Below are 15842 nucleotides of genomic sequence, written 5' to 3'. Positions count from 1 at the left end.
ACCAATACATCAGACCTGCTCTCTCCCACTGGAGCTGGCAGCTGTACAGATAAAGTCTGCTTACCACTAGGACAGAAGGAGGAACTCACAGCTGGGCAGCAAGCTCTTCCAATAGCTCTGATGGCTCCACAGGGATCAGAGTCCAACTCGCCTTAGCTGAAGGGTTCCTCACCATGACACAAGGCGCTCAGAAAGGTGAGACAAGTAACGTGGGAATAGACCTGAAAGGAGACAGAGGCAGTCAAGTCTCCAAAGGAGTGGAGCCTTCCGGAGAGAAAGAGTGGCAAACAGTGAGTAATTTCTGGTGCAGATGATAAATATATTAGCTGATTTAATGAATTAAAAAGATGAGTAGTTAATACGTACAATAAGAGGGCAGCACAAGTGAAACCTCCAAAATGGACATAACAGGTTGTATAGATCTATTTCCTCAAGGGATTACTGTGATTCATGCTTCTTTCTAGGTTTTATGCAAGCAACAGTAATGTCTTAGCACACAATAATGTTTTGCAGAGACTTATTCTTCCCATCCGTTCTTCCCCATCTACCTGTTGCATTCAAAACTTCCTTAAAAATCTCAACTTTTATAGCAGCATAAACCTACTTCCACAGGAAATTTCTGTGCAACTGTGTGGTGTTTAAGGGCAACATGGATCAGCAGGGAGATTTAATTCTTCTGCACTTAACCTCTCACTTGCATTCCTATAGGATCTAGTGTAGGCAGAGAGCAGCGGTGTGGCTCTCCTCCTACCAACACATGCAGGGGCAGAGAGCAACCTTTGGGTATTCCATCCACCACTCCAGCATGGAAATTTTTCCATACAGCCATTTCCATATCTATCACACTCGGTGTTTGGAGGATAAAAGAGCCTCATCTCTCATAGTCTCATTCCAAGGGAACTAGTTAACAGTTCCAGGGCTGGGTTTTTTCCCACTTCTTGGAAGAGCGACCGAACAGCACACAAGGCATGCTGTGTTGCCATGTGAGTATGAGCAATGCCTATTTTGTGACAGTTCAGCAATTCCATTTGTTCTGTGGTGTTAAGTGCTTTCAAGGTGAGACGGTTGCAGAAGGAGCAGAGTTCCCCAAGTTAAACAGAATTAGTTCTAAAAGGAGATGTGACGGAAAGGAAAGAATTGTCCCAAAAAGTTTCCAGTGCAAGCTGTGAAGTGGTATGAAACCCAGAAAGGCTCTTGGGAATAATTGACGGGCATCCTTTCTAGTACGTACCAAGAGGACAATGCAAACTGAAGGGAAGTGTATTTTTCCATCTGATTTTCTGTATAGAGTCAAGTTTGTAGATTAACAGCCCATCTTAAAAAAAGTGCAGGATCACAGTTCACATCTCAGCAAAGATGACTCAGCCCTTCTCCCCTCTACAGCAGGCAAAGGAAGTTCCAGCCAGTTCACTGACCTTTTTCCGAGGCAGGACCCTCAAAGTACTCAAGTGCTCCACTTGTCTTCAAAGACCTTCAGCTTTCCCTGTTCTTTGCACAGCTATTACGCGTGTCACTGCTCTTCAGAGTTTTTGCAAGGTACCCTTTGCTTGATTTCTTTCTTCCCCATCTCTGTGGGTGCACTGGCAAGCAACGGCTTCACAGTTCACAGCTTATGCCCAGATTCATGCAGGCGGAGAAGCAGAGTCATGCACTACGCTTGAGCAAGGGTTCATGCTGCTGCCCTTGCTCAGCACACATCCTGCCTGAGTTAATCTGTCAATGTTTAGATCAACCTTCTGTTGTCAGTCACTGCACCTTGCCTGTAGCTTGCTAATAAGGAGATAAAGTCCATGCTAAGCAAAAAGAACAAACCAAAACAAAACCCCAAGAGCAACCCTAAAAAAAAAAATCCCAAAACTGTACAGCACTTCTGCATGAAACCTTATATTTTAATGTTTGTTTATGTAGTCTTACAAAATACTTTACATAATATAGTGGCTCCTGCCTTGGGAGGGGAGTGGGAAAATGGTTTATTTATGCCTTTTGCACCAAAGTCTCTACTCACTTGAACTCTGAAGTCAAGACCCCATAGTTCAGAGCCATTTGCTGCTTACATTTTGAGGAGCATCATATCAGGAAGCCAGAGGCTCTTGTACAAACAGACACTAACTGAAACAGCCATGTTTATGTACTTACCAGTAACTACAAACCTAAATTATGATATGTTCTTCTAACTACAGATTCTCCTCACAGTCCTCCGAGAGCAGCTTAAGACACCTGGGTAGGCTCAGAGTTTGTACTCAAAGTCAACGCAAGAGGCCACATTGAGGTGAGCTGCAATGGAGGTTTAGGGTGTTGTTGCCCAGCTTCTGCTCATCCCTTGCCACAGCCAGGGCTCCTGCACACAGGCTGGCACTGGGAGCTGGACTAGGAACCCGATTTGGCATTTCAGGCAACAACAACAAGAAGAATTACTTTTCTTTTCTTGCATTTTTTTTTCTAAAGTAGGTGGCTTCCCTGACAGAGGTCACAGTACAGCTCCAAAACCAGTTACGCCATCAAAACTGAGGGGAGGGCAGCATGCTGTGGGCACAGTCATAGAAGCAAATAGCATAGTGGAGAAATATGTTTCCATCAGAAACACTCAGATCAGAGATGATGCGTGGAGCCCTCGCCATCAGCGATATTCAGCTGCAGCAAGCACCCAACCTGAAAATGCTTAACAGATTGGGGAAGGAGTAGAAATGAAAAGGGCTTCTTCATGGAGTTTTTCTCCTTTTGCATCACACTGGAGCTTATTATTCTGCATCCAGTACACATCAGGAAAGGGAGTTTTGTTTCCTTTGTGCAAAAAGGGCTTTTATTTCAGTCCATAAATTACAAATCATATCCAGTCTAAAGGTCAAACAGAAATTTAAGCTTCCCACTGGGCAATCCTAAGGAGGTCATGGAAATATCCAAAGAGAAAGGGAATAATTTGAAACAGGAGTAAGGGAAACACCTGACCAGACACTATCAAGGAGAAAGGGGAAGTGTGATTTAGCAGTAGCTACATTTGGCTTATGTGAATTAGAGTAGCCAAATTTCTGTTGTGATTAACATGACTGATGTCACCCTGAGGATCAGCATGAACGTGATGAGATCACATGCCTCTCTCAGCGCAAGTCACATTTCTTCAAGAACTGAAACGAGGCTCCTAGGGATCACAACCCGACAACTGCTTTTGTTTTAACCTCTCTGAGAATTTTAACCAGCTGCACACATCTGCAGTTAGAAAGTCTTATTGGTCATGTATGTCAAAACTGTTTCCTTCAGAAATCCAGCAACCTGCATGGGGAAACCCTGAAAAATCTTCTGTAGGAGAGGTCCCAGCACTTCCTTGCTTTGCATGACAGGCTGAATAAAATCTGTTTTCCTTTTTCCTTAACGGGTGAACAGGTTAATTTTGATAAAAAATTAAAATTCAACTAACTCTCCCTAATCTCACTCTTATTTAAACTAGGAGTCTGATAAAGTATTTGTTCATATGGCTCTGAATAGGATATGGGATACTTACGGTATTTTTTGGGTTGTTCATTTTTGTTGGGGTTTTTTTGCATTTGCCAAAGGTTATAAGTGTAGGGATGCCACACAGAAAACAAACAGCAAATTAACTTCCTTAACAAGTCAAGTACGTATTAATTTAACGCTGTAGATTCCCAATTCCATTCATAGCTTTAACATTCCCATGCAGTATCCAGAAATAGAAAAAGATGCAAAATAGAGAGCTTTTTATTTCAAGGAAGATGTGGCACTGAATTTTGCATCTTTTTTTAAAGAGGGATCTGCAGTAAAGTTCTTAAATACATCATATCAAAGTATAAAAAAGGAAAAAAAACCCTCCATCACAGGAAAGGTATTTAGATTGGAAAAAATCAAGCATTCAGAAATTAAGGAACAGCAGATTTGAACTTGCTCACGCAGCCATAATTCTATCCCCTTGTGGGATCATCCTGTATGCTGAAATTAAGCAGAACACTGTTTGGGGTAAAAAGAGCATGTAATCATGTAACTAAAGACTGTCTCATTATTGGTAAGCACGGTGCATACTTTATAGAGAGAAGCTGAGATGGGCCAAGAAAAAGAACTGATCTTGTGCACAACCACGATATTCTCTCCACAAATGCATCACAATCATCTTGAAATTCTCAGTACTGTACATTTGGACCCCAGCACAAAGTAGGTAGCTGTCTCTTGTTTCTTCTCCCAAGTAACAGGTGATAGGATGAGAGGAAGTGGCCTCAAGCTGTGCTGGGGAGGTTTAGATTGGTTAGTAGGAAAAATTCCTTCACAGAAAGAGTTGTCAAGCACCAGCACGTGCTGCCCAGGGAAGTGGTGGAGTCAGCATTCCTGAAGGAGTTTAAAAGCTGTGTGGATGTGGTGCTTAGGGACCAAAATCCCTAATGCCATGGTTGGTTTATGGCTGGACTCAATGATCTTAAGCATCTCTTCCAACCTGAATGTGTCTGTGATTCCATAACAAATAACACCTGCTGGGAGAAAGCCTTTCAAGGACTAGATCAATACAAACTCGTAGGACAGCCCAGTCAAGCCCACACTCTTCCAAGGAGTTTGGAGATGTGCAGTGCATGGTACTTCAACATTACACAGCGCATACTGCTGGAATTCAGCTCTTGTGATACATTACCATTTTCCCAAAGGCACATGTCCAGCAGGTACTGCAGCAATCCACAATGCAGCTAATTCTGATGATGTCACAAGACAAAGAAAAAGTTTTTCTCTGGATTGAGGGCCTTCTGCTGGCCAAATTTTAACACTCTATGGCAAATAATGGGAGCAATATGGCACCTCAAAAATCTGGAAGAACTGAGTAACTATCAAACCTACCCAAATAGAAAGTTTGGCTCCTTAATAAAAAACAGGCATTTATTCACCAAGAAGATAACTTTTGATCCCTTACTCTGGAGTAACTCTCCATGCCTGCCATTTACATCACCAGTTTACAAACTGTTGCCATCTCGCTGTAATAAATCCCAACAGTCATTCTCTATAGCTTCCCCATGTGGTTAAAGTGGAAGAAAAAAGCCCCATAATATAGGGCTCTCAAGTCCAGAGGATGAACAAAAAGAGCAATCATATATTTAAAAGGTCCCTCTACAGATGTGGCTCATCTTTTAAATTTGGGTCTGCTTAATAAGGAGGGAAGCCACAAAACCACATGTCATTTCACATGAGCACTAGGCACAAGGCTGCCAGCTCACCTGTTTTACTGCATGTCTTAAAATCTTCTGCTCTGCTTATGGCTCCAATTGCTGGAGATGGTTCTTCCATTTGAGAAAAAAGGAGGCTGTATCTACACATACAGAGCAGCAGCACTTCAACCAGACATAGCTCCCAGTGAGATCATCTCTCTTTACAGCACAGCACAAGGATACCAGCAGGGACCATGGGCTTGCATAAAAAGCTCCAGCAGGATGCTGTGTTGATACTACTTCTGGGCTCACAGTTGGGAAGCTCAGCATTAGGTAGCTTTTGCAATGTGCCACCACACATGCTGATAGGAATGAGCCTGGCATCAACAGCTCCGCTGGACTGAAAATACCTTGTTTTTTCCCCTCTCTGGGAAACTAAATTACTCTGGGCTCAGCCAGCACATGGCTAGATTATTTGGACAAATTTCATAACATACGCACTCCCCCCCAAGCCAACCAAGACTTCTTTGCACCACGATTCTTGGTTTTCAAAAGGAAAAAAAATAAGTAACTCAGATTTCCCTTGAATTAAATATTAAAACATTTAATCTGAAGCTAAGAAAACAAAGTTGGGTTTCTATTTACTTGGCTAACATCAGTTGCATTTCTGAATTCTAAATGTTTGGGGAAGACACTAACCTAGCTGAGTCACATTAAGTCAAATTACTACTATTGAAAGCAAACAAAGTACCAATTTAGTTTGACAGATTTGGTTTGCTTGTGTCTGTCAAGAGTCAGCTCTTGGGATTCTGCTTCTAGTTTTCTCTTTCTTACTCCTTGGAAAAACACTAACCAGAAACCTGCTGCAATATCTTTTTGTTTTCAAGCCAAGCAAGATAGATCCATCCCCTCTTCAGAATATTAAAAAAAATACATATCCCTTCCAAACTACCAGAATGTTTTTAGTTCCATATAGACACTTGGCAGATCTTCCCTGATTAGATTTATCGCATGCACTTCATTTTTGCAGTGTGATAATGCTTTCAGAGGTAAAAATACAAGTCCATTTGAATTTAACAGCAAAATTTATTTGAAGAGAGCTGGAATTCTGCTCAGGCTTACTGGCTTTGAACCATCCCTCAGTATGATGTAGTTAAAACTCACTACATTTTAATTTCCATTCACAACATCTGCTACTTGGAGGTTAACCTTCTAATGAATACAAGCTTAAGTATCTATCCATATATTTGGATAAATGTAACTTTTTATTTTCTTTAGAATCCTGGACTTTAAAGATTTTGAATTTGAATGCCTCTAAAAAATTTAAAAGTATTCTCTAATTTTCTAGAGGAGCTGATGTTAACCAAAATATGAAAGATTCACAACACAACAGTAAAAATGGGGGAAAGCACAGATAAAATCTCGTGAGAAATTCTTGGCATTTAATCTCTTGGATCTGAGGATCTCTCTGCATCTTGCCAATTATGGCTCTGAAGCCCATAATTATTATACTGCTATATAAGGAGGAGAATGATAAGAAAGAACTTTAGACCAATTCTGCACCTCACATTATCAGCAGTACAGAATCAAACAAACCTAGTAGACCAGTACTAAATCCAGTTGAGCTATTGGACAAGTCAAAACAAGCATCTGCAATTAAAGATTTCATTCCAAGAACCAACTACACAACAAATATATCTTTATCTATATTCCATCATTCCTGGTAAGCACTATGGGCAACCTTCCAGACACAATGTAATAAATGCATATAAATCTATGGCTTTACTGTGTATCTGAAAAACAAGTATATAATAATTCATTTATTGATGTGAAATATATTGCTCTTCTCCCAAACAGTGCTATGCTTTGTAGTTTAGTTTTTGAAACAACTAGTCCAGCTGTTTTGATTGCAAATTTACACAGAGTTGCAGTATTTAATCATGATGCATACAGGGTAAACCTCACTCTGCAAGAGCAGGCAGCTAATAAAATTCCTGAATTCAGGTCCTGCCCAGTACTTCAGAGGAAAGTTATTTCATGCAGTGCACGTGGACACTACAGCTGTACTGTTTGTGGCTGGGCAAACCTTTCCTGACCACCGGGAGCCTATAATGCCAGATGTAACTGCCCTTCCATAGCACACAGCACATGGAGAGTCACTATTGTAACATGCAGCCAGTGCATTTAACTAGATAACCCTGGCACCCTCAGCAGGTGATGGAATGCACTCACTACGTACTACAGGCCAGGCTTCCGCCACAAAACACCAATGGTGAGCGACTCAGTCCAAACTGGGAGTAAGCAAGCCCAGCCCTAACAGTCCTATGTAAAATCTGGAGGAAGCAACCTGCTCAGCACAGCAATGTTGACTGCCGAGTAATTTCCACATTTAGTGGAAACCATTCTATGGTTCTATGAAAAGCAGCACAGCAAAATGGATGGAGAGAGCATGGACAGGATTCAGTTTCACATCCGTTGCCACCAAACCCTGGGATATGGTCCTGGCGAAGAACTCATACAGCAAAAAGCCAACAACCTCAAGGTTTGGTTCAGTATACCACTACAAATCATATACCCCATGAGCAACTATGCTTTTAGATCCACCTTACATTGTGCACTTAAAGTAAATATTTTTGAGCTTAAAAAAATAGTACGTTAATTTTAAAATAGTAGTTTCTGGCACCATCTGTGCCTAAGTACATACTTAAGAATTTGAAGCTCTAGTTTTTCTACCTATTAAAACACAAAAAAAATTAGTTATTATTTTGGTGGAATTTTAATGTAAGCATTGGATTAAATGATTTTTTTTTTTACCAGAGGTAATCAATTTAGTTATTTTGTATAGAATACAAGAAGGATCATTGAGGTATGCGAGAGGAGTAATTTCTGAAAATGCTAAAGTGCTTGCTCTGCACAGGCATTCAGAATTTTCCTGCAGGATGAAGCTATTTGCTTATTCATATAAATACATATTAAAATGCATTCAGCTACTGCTCATATAATACACGACACGGTAAAAACGCTAGACTGATCTTTCCCCCCCTTCAAGAACACATAACTAATGTCACCATCTCTGCTCAGCCTTTATCTCAAACTGTACAAGAACAGAGAGGACTAATACTCTTGTCACATGAGTAAATGGAAAGCACCACAAGCTACTGCACAAATTCCAAAGAGCGCAGAACACCTACTCATAAACTCCCTAGGTTTAAAAGTGAAGAACCATCAGCTTGTGCTCTTCTACTGACAGCATCAGCATCACACAGATACTTGAGATTAAATTCTTAGTTGGTGAAGGTTCACAAAGTTTACTCTCCAGCGGGAAATTAACCTTACTCTGATTTAACACTGTTAGCACAGAACCACTTTGCACTGTGGCACTCTGCTTTGGGGCTACTGCGAGCATGCCGAGAGATCGGTGGTGTAAAGCAACGAGGATGGTACTTCTTCAAAAGTTACTTCTGTACTCCATCACAGGCTTCTGTAATGCATTTTGAATCAGGGTCTTAAAGATGCATGCTGGGTAATACTGAGAATCCTCACAGCTGACCACAAGAATCAGCCGAGATCCCAGCAGAACATGAGTGAGAGGCATTGACCAATAAGAAGAATACCTTGTTATGTTAGAGGCAATAAAATCCATGCTGTGGTTCAAACAGAAGTGTTAATGCTGTGATGGTGCTTCAGCTGTTTGGACTCCTGGGCCTGCATGCCACTTCAGGTGCCCAAGTGCTTCCTCAGGACTAGACCACGACTGCCTGGACCACAATTCTCCTTCCGGGGAGAGGGAAGCAAGAAAAAAAAAAAAAAAAAAAAAAGTACTTCTCTGCTTTAGAGAAGTTGTGATCATAAAGCCAGCACAGTGATATGATACAATAAGGGAAAAAACTGATGCATAACAGAAATGCAGAGGACCCTCACCTCACAGCTGATTTCCTGAAACAGCACCAAGAACCCCAGAGATGCTGCAGAGCCCAGCGAGTCTTCTGCTGGCCCTGACAACGCAACAGGGAAGTTCATGAAACATTGCAGAGACAGGGAATTGGCTTCAGCTTCTTTGGCAATTCCAAAAGTAAACTTCTCAGTTACCGGCAAATTTTAATAGAACAAATCAAAGCAGAATGGGAAGAAACAAATAGCATAGTTGAAAAGACATGCGAGGTTTTTCTAAAGCTCATGTATATTAACCTTAGGCTGCTCTTTAAATATAAAGCTGTAGCTTTTTGTTTATGGATGAAAAAAGCTGGGGGGATGAACTGATTGAGAAAAGATATTCTCATTTAAAATGCCTGGCACTAACTCCGAATCAGACCATGGTTGCTTTTGCCTGTGTATTAGATAACAATAATAAACATTTATTAAAGAAGAGACAATTTTCTGTGAACACTTACCTCACACTTAACAGTGTCTGCTGGAGAAACATAGTACAATGGGCAAGTTTATGCAAGAGGCTGTTACTGTGGAGTTCAGTCTAGGGAATATGGAAGGCAGAAGTATTTGCAAAAGCTTTGTTTGGTCACTCTTTTCCTTAAAACAGAAGATCCTAAAGAAAATAGGTCAACTCAACTATACTGGCCCACAGAAAAAAAAACTTTGTTATGCTTCACCATTCTGTACTGTTGTTCCTGAGCATCCACCAGAACAAGTCAGGGGCATTCTGCCTCTTTTGGCAGCACGCAGGCAGAAAAGCTGCGTGACCCAAGGTAGCAGTCATCCCGCCACCCTCCACAGCTCTATTTTAGCAGTTTCTTATTTAGTACTTTGAGTCCCATGACCCATATCCAATAAGGAGGTTCTGCCTAATACACTGATCAGATAAAAGGATGCTTTTCAAGCAATGGTTATGCAAGGGATCCATACTGCAATGCAAGCCCCAAAACACTAAACATGCTAGAGCATAAATAAAACAGTCTTGCTCTTAAACCCACAATACATGCCGGGCACCTAGTTGAAACTGAACTGTCCCTGTTACACCTGAAAACACACGACTTTTGTTAAAATTTATCCAAGCATCTTTATTAGAATTATAAAAAGCTTTACCAGGATAGACCCATTAATTTTTCCAAGAGGTAGGAAACTCAGAAGAAAGTGTCCAGACACACAGAGAGGACAGCAAGGAAACTATATCTGTATTAGCTTCTGGATTATATACGTGAAGAGCTGGTGAAACTGTTGGAAATGTTTCAGAAATATTTTCATATCAAGATTGCACTAACCCCACCACCCCAATCACTATCTGTTAAATAATTTATCCACCTCCAGACAAAGACTGACTAGCACTTTCAATAAAATCTAAGTAAATTAATGAGCAGATACTCCATAACCAAACCCAAAGTCCAAGCCCACACAGCAAAGAGGTGCCAGGGTCTGGATTCTGACTTTTGGTCTGATATTCAGTCAGTGAAAAATGCCACTTTCCAATAAAAACAAAAGCCTCTAGTATTCTAAGTGTAGGTTGTTGTTTTAAACACAAGTAAAACCTTCAAAAAATGAAATTAATTTTGTTTTAAAGACTTCTTTGAATCAGGCTGCAAAACCAACACAAATTCTCCTGCAAGGAATTAAGGTTATACTGCCCTCAAGTCAGAGATTTACTGCACTTGATGCTGTAAAAACTAGCAGTAGAAATGAGATAAAATGCTTGCTGCAAAGACCAACAAGGGGTTTAAAGAGGCAATACCTTGCGATCATTCATTTCTAATCTCCATAGCTCCAAAATACTGGTCCTTAATAAAACTGTTCTTCTCTTGTGTTATCCTTCTCACGCTCAATATGCTGATTTCAAACACGACAGTGACAACTGACAGTTCAAAACCTGCCAGGTTTACAGCATTTGAATAAGGCAGGATAGAAAGCTTTAGGATGGTGTCAAGGAACTGTTCTCAGTGAGTGTTGTCAGAAGCATCCACTGCAAAAGTCACTGCAAGACCAAAATAGGAAAGATACCAAGATGACAATCACAACTCCAGGATTTTTAAGGGCCTAGAAATGAACAGCCTTCTAGGGCAAGAAAAACTGTCCCATACTTTTGTTATTCCTATGCTACTTAGAGACACATTAGGTACTTTAGAAGGTGGGTTTTTTTCAAGCGACATAAACCCTGCTCCAAAGTACTTAATCTAATTTGAGAACCAGGTTTGCAGTAATAAGATCACAGTTTTGAACAAGTATATATTAAATGGCTTACAAACATAGGTTGGTTTCACAGACCTATCATACTTATTGTGATACCAAAGATAGGATCCTTTAGGAAAAAATCAAGGACAGACAGCATGAGAAATAGGAGATGCTTCAGGACAGGACAACTTCTGTCTTGAATCAGAGATGAACAAGCTTTTTTAAAGTCATTAAAAATGCACATTACTCTAACAGCTGGTAATAGAGAAACACTCTCTACTAAGCACAAAACAGACAGGTGTCCAAAGCTGTTCTAATGAACTTCAGAAAACATTCAGAGAGAAGTGTGAGGTTGCATCCAATGGCTAGAAGTACAAGTACAGGCAGGCCAAACCCAAACCACAGTGCACCCTCATCCAAAAACAGAGCACTCTGACTCCTATGGCACTAAGATAATGAGTTTAGATCCGTTCAGGCAGCTGTAAATTTCTACAGCATCTTCCCACCAACTTGTATCTCCTACTTTCAACAAGAGCACGCCCCATTTCAAAGGTCCAAGGAATCCCCATGCTATACTGTGATTCATAACTGTAGCTTGCATCAGACTTTCACCCATATAAGGAGTCAACCAGGTCATTTTCCATGAAATTAGTTTTCCTTTGTTCTTGTAAAAAAACCAAACCCAAACAACCAAAACCAAAAAGGTAAAATGAGCCACAAAAATTAAAACCAGACACACATTTCACCTCACCCCACCCCCCACTTTCCAAGGAAATGGCTTACTGGAAGAAAAGATTGCTTTCCTGTGTCCAGGCCAATAGTTTTCCTCTTTGGATTAGGGAGGAGGATTACAGCAGCTCATGCTGAGCTAGCACTGCTGCAGCTGGACTTTGATACTAGTTGCCAGGCTGCCTAGTTTAAAGCTAACTCAGGTATAGCCCTACAAACTGCAGCCTGCAATGCAGCAGCAAATTAACTACTTAAACCAAAACCATTTTTCCCTACTTACTGAAAAACAGCAGCTGACAAACTATGGATTTGGCATTTTTTTCACATGCAAAAAGATTCGCTGCGAGTATCTAAAAATACACTTCATGGCTGACAGCCCAAGGAGCCGATCAATGAAAGTTCAAGAGGTGCATTTTACAGCCCAGATGTTCTCAAACTATGCTCCTCTGACAACTTAGAGATGACTGGTCACATTATGCTGACTTTCCTCCCCTTTGCTGTACCAGTTTGTGCCCAAAAGATGAAAAGTACATTTAGAATACTTAAACATTTCTCCTTAAACATTTTCTCCTTTTGCTACAGTTAGCATAAAATTATCACAGCAAATCAATGGGATGAGGTGCTGTACCAGAGACAACGCAGTGTGAAGTATGAATAAAACTTTAACCTCCACAGCAGGATGACCTTAATGAGAACTCTGGAGGCACAAATATTACAGGATGCACCACGTACACTCTAGATGATGACACAAAATTCCACACGGCAAACGCGCTTTTCCTAACCTGACCTAGGCACTTCTTAGTGGATCTGATGTTGAAACTTGTATAAGAAGGGAAGTGCAAGAAGTCTTACTTGTTTAAGGAAAAATCTGGTGGGATTTTCTAGGCAAATGAATTGCAATAGTGAACAGTGTTACTAGATCTTAGTTTACTAAATACTCATGCCTGAAAAGTTTCCTCCAACCCTTCAGTTAAAATGTTAAAAATGCAAACCTATGCCCTGGGGAAAGATAAGGACTAGTTTAAACACTCATTTATCCATATTAACAACAAGCAAAACTATCTCAAAACTGACAGAAATCTAAGTTTGGATACATTGCCACATCTCACGCATAGGGGATACGCATACTCCAGCTACGGATGTATCTGTATCTTCTTTCAGCTTATCATTTGGATGTTAAACAATCTGTGACTTGAATGCCATTGACACCTAACTTTGTGACAGGTAAGAAGGAGACACTAGGTCTAGTACATACATTCAGTAGCTGTCACTACATATCCCTCTCCTTGCTCAAATCACAAGAACACCTATAATTGAGTCTTTTGGGGGTGAAAGGAAGAGAATGCTTAGCTTTACATGAGGAAAATCATTAGAAATCAAGTACCATGTAGCTTCATTGCCCACAGCAGAGAAGTGAAAATCAGGTCATGTACAGCACCTTTATACATAATTTTTATTTTGATCTTGGCTTGCAAGTCCTTTCTCTCCTTCCCTTGCAAAGACAGGAGTGCCAATCTGTAAGCATCCCCAGAGCAGCCTCTAAGGCTGTTTTGCTGCATTTCCAGAAAGCAGCCTTAATTTTGCCAAGTCAGAAGAACCACTGATCCACCATCTTCCCTACATGTTATAAAGCACAGAGGACTAAAGCAAAGTTAAGATGTTCAGTGTTTTTCATGGAAAAGCGCACCTTCAGTCTGCTCCATCTTTCCTTCCCTAAATAGGAGGACTTTTGCCCTTGGTTTCATGTCTCTGCTCCACTCACAGGGCTGCTTGATGGTAGCAGAACATGCATGAAATTCTGGGTTTTTTTTTTTCAATCCTAAATAATCCAAACTCCCTGCTCTTATTAAGCCACTGGTACGCATTTGGATTTTTCCTAGAACACCAACAATTCAAATTCTTGCCCATCATTTCATTTTCAAGTAACCATTTTAAATGTAAACCACGGCATTCTATCCGTGTACTCAATTTCTGCAGTGAACAAATATTTCTTTTCACCTAGAGGTTCACATCTTTGCAGCACAGGTCAACAGCTTTGTGCACAGACCGCTACACCAGCACTTCAGACAATATTGAGCTAGGAGATTCCTTTGCAGACATGCTACCAAATCAGTCCAACTCATAACTATTTCTATGGCTAAATATGGGGCGTGGGTGAGAAGTGGGGAAGCAATTTCCTTAGTTCACCATCAGCTCTGTTGTCCGAGTGGTTATTGAGATCATGGACACTGCCTTCTTTGTCCCTATTTTTCACATATCTTTTGGCAGCTATATACAGCAAGACAGATTCCTTTATGTGTGATAAATGCTACAATCACTGCCTTCTCCTTAGGGAGGGCAAAGAGTGCTGATCACAGCTCAAATGGATATATAGCTCATACTGAAAATATAACTTCTCTACTGCAAGGCAGACTGATCTTTAGCAGGCTCAACAGATACAGAACACATCTTTTGATTAACTGAGTATGCTGCACTTGATACAATAAAACCACTGAGTGGGTTTGATCATTTTTGTTATCCTTCAAGGCAATAATTTTATCACCTTATTGCATTTCTTTTAAACTCCAGCTTGGGAAAAGAAAATAAGATGCTTGTCTTAAGCAGGATGAAATCTAGATGAAAAAGGTCTATTCACCATCACCTGTTCTCAGCCCTTCCGCAAAAGCATACTGAAGTAACTGGGAATTTTACCAAGCTGGTAGTTACCTCCAAGCATGAGCTCACGTAAGTGAGTGCCCAGGGAACCTGCAAACTCACCTTAGATCATACTCTGACATACTTGCAAAAATTATCAGCTATTGACACTGTTGAAATAGAAGTCAATAATTTCTTGTTCCACCTTGGGATCTTAAAGCATCAAAAAGCTCTCTCTCTTCTATCGAAAAGTAAAATAAGATACAGTGTGCTACAAAGACATGCCATTCCTCTAGTAACTTCTACTTGTGTGTCTGAATCATACGCTTATTTTCCTTCACTATTTATTTTTCTCCCTTTCTACCTTCAAGAGTTTGGGAAGCTTCTAAACTGCTTTATTCTTCAGGACATTTTTTGTTTTGGCTTCCCTTTATTTAAGAGTCTGTAGAGTCCTAATTGTTGCTGAAGACAAACATACATACAAAACTAAATTCAATAAACCACAAAGACCTCTTGGCACTTGCAGAACTGCTGGTCGCACACAGCAAGTAGAACTGTGACATGCATGGTAGAACAGGCAGTCTTTGCTGCTATAAAAGCTTTTACAGAATACTGTTCTATTTAGTTCTTGCATCAGCTGGATAACAGATGATTTAAAATACAAATATTATATATCATATTATTCAAACCTAGGCTCTGAACGTAAACAGTGCCATTATCAGCTTAATAAAGACCAATTATTCAATGAATAATCAAGCTATTGTGCAAGTTCCGAATGCCTATAATATGTTATTTGATAATATGGTGTCTTCTGACCTAGACAGAGCTGCCTACGGCATATAATTAAAGGTTTCAGATACGTTATGTTCTTCTCCTGCCAAATGCTGTTCGTGCAGTATGCTTCATACACACAGCAAAACCAGCAGAAAATCATTGTTTCAGATTAAAGTGCTCCATTAAAACATTTAAACAAAACCAGTGTATAGCCTCAAGATCAGACGACCTTCTACAGAACAGAAGTACCACAACCACCTGCTTTTTCTCAAATACAAACTCTCCATTTTATAATTTACTGTTTTGAACACTGGACTTCCCTTTTTCTATCTTCATACTAAGATAAAACACTCTGCATTGTTTTACGATAGCATCATCATCACGACAAGTAATTCATTATATTAGATATTACCTGCAGAAAAAGCTCCTGTCCCACAAAGTCAATGACAAAGTTGG

The 15842-nt window shown here is 40.3% G+C and overlaps 2 protein-coding genes across 5 annotated transcripts in view; one reads left to right on the top strand and one right to left on the bottom strand.

Annotated features, from left to right (window-relative positions):
• Positions 1-151, bottom strand: part of TMEM266 (transmembrane protein 266) — a 63532-nt gene extending 63381 nt beyond the window's left edge. For both annotated transcript variants that reach the window (XM_069866908.1, XM_069866907.1), the window contains exon 1: positions 65-151. The gene's annotated coding sequence lies outside the window, so the exon portion shown is untranslated. The remainder of the gene's footprint in view (positions 1-64) is intronic.
• The window catches only part of NRG4 (neuregulin 4), a 51796-nt gene continuing 36095 nt past the window's right edge, over positions 142-15842 (top strand). For 2 of the 3 annotated variants that reach the window (XR_011338294.1, XM_069866933.1), the window contains exon 1: positions 142-290. The gene's annotated coding sequence lies outside the window, so the exon portion shown is untranslated. The remainder of the gene's footprint in view (positions 291-15842) is intronic. The other variant, XM_069866937.1, reaches the window with a different exon arrangement.

The sequence above is a fragment of the Phaenicophaeus curvirostris genome, chromosome 12, assembly GCF_032191515.1.
Source record: "Phaenicophaeus curvirostris isolate KB17595 chromosome 12, BPBGC_Pcur_1.0, whole genome shotgun sequence".
Lineage (NCBI taxonomy): Eukaryota > Metazoa > Chordata > Aves > Cuculiformes > Cuculidae > Phaenicophaeus > Phaenicophaeus curvirostris.
Note: the sequence above shows the minus strand (reverse complement) of the source record. Positions and strands in the feature narration are given on the sequence as shown.